Source organism: Cuculus canorus, chromosome 1 (assembly GCF_017976375.1).
Source record: "Cuculus canorus isolate bCucCan1 chromosome 1, bCucCan1.pri, whole genome shotgun sequence".
NCBI classification, from domain to species: domain Eukaryota; kingdom Metazoa; phylum Chordata; class Aves; order Cuculiformes; family Cuculidae; genus Cuculus; species Cuculus canorus.
Window position 1 is genome coordinate 72,603,564 of NC_071401.1, and position 1,810 is coordinate 72,605,373.

Below are 1,810 nucleotides of genomic sequence, written 5' to 3' on the forward strand. Positions count from 1 at the left end.
AGATTCTCTATTCGGTTAATTCTGTGCAGATTTGTATAAAGCCTGCCATTGCTCTATTTCAGTGCCTCAAAAGAGATGGTATAAATAATATTAACACAGCACTTGGAGCTGTGGGATTTTGTTTCTCCCATCCTACTTTTCCATTCTTCCAGGCAGGATAACAGAACTAGCTTGTTCTCCCCCTTTTCTTCTGTCATGCTGTCTTTTCCTCATTATTGCATTTTCAGGAAAGGTAGACCTACCTGTATGGAAGATACTAATGGCACTTTCTTTCCCCTACAAGGACTGAAAGTTTACTATTCCCAACAGGCTTCTTTCAGATCTTAACTCTGTTATAAAAGGTCTTAAACAATTACTTAGAGGAGCTCTCATCTATTTGTTTGTTGATATTTCAGTTCTCTGAGCTACCTGCATACAGTGAATGATGAATTTAACACTGTTCTAGAGAAGTCAGTAGGAGTCAGATTGAATGATGAAGAAGTTTAAACTGTCAGATTTGTATAATAAAGTGCAGGAATAATCATAGTGGGAAGCACGTTTTTAATTTTTGACCTTCTTGCACTTATAACTATATTCAGTTATTTTCATGTGTTTTCAAATAGGGCTACTTTTACTTATACCTATTTGATTATATTACTCACATTGTATGATTACTCAAATTGTATGATTAATTAATCCTTCTGGTGCAAAGATTTTTCTTGAAAAAAATATATTTCTCAAAAATTAAGTCATGCCTTGGGAAAGATGGATCTTTTAAAGTTGCCAATAACATAAATACTAATTACTCTGTTTTTGATCCAAACTATGCCTGAACTGTTCCGTCAGCCTTTCCAGACCACTTATTTCTTTCTCACCATGTGATCACCATTGAAGATTTGTCCGTGCTGCTGCCTGCATGCCTTAAGAAAACAAATAACCAAGAAAACAAACCCAAGCCTCCCCAACTTTAAATTTTTCATGGACAGCAAAACTTTATCCAGAAGTGGAGGAAGCATTCTGTTAGGACAGACTTTGCATCCTTTTCTTCACCACTGTCTTCATGACCTAATACAGGGGGAACAGCTGTGACTACTTATTGTCTTCAACAGAACTAAGCTTTAAACCAAGACTTTTTCTTAAACGCCCCTCCTCCCATAGATATATATAAAGAGATTTGTAACAATGAAGCAGAAGGGAAAGGATTTTTATCTCTGCATTTTGAGCTCTGCAATATTTCCTCCTCTTCAGCTGACAGGTTTTTCATGGTGTTTGTGCACAGGAAGTTGCTGTTTACTCAGAGTTGCATACAGGCTAATTCTCTGCCAGCAAAACCTCAATTTTTTGAGCCTTGTGTGCTTGCTACTTTCTACCTGGCTTTTTGCACATGTCCAAGGACTAAAAGTAAATGCTAGCATTCACATAGTCCCTTCTACCTTTGACAAGCTTTCAGAGTGAACTTTTAGTGATGAACATAAATATTGAAATTACACGAACAGAAATTTGTAAAGTGTTTCTATGTCACACTTCTGAAAAAAGACTAAGACATAAAAAAAGAGAATCATTAACCAAATAAGCTGGCTGAGCAAGTTAAATGTTTTCAGAGGTATTCTTTGGTGGGGCATTGGGGTGGGTGATTGTGCAGATCAGGGATGACAAAAACAATAACAAAACCCAAATTAAGATAATCTATTTCCATTTACTCACTTCAGCTGCCAAGATCTGTAGAGTTCTAGCAGCATTCTTATAACAAAACTCTGACTTAATCCACTCATGCTCAACACGCAGTCGTTAATACAATTCAAAGCCCTAAATTCTCTGCAATTGCACTGCA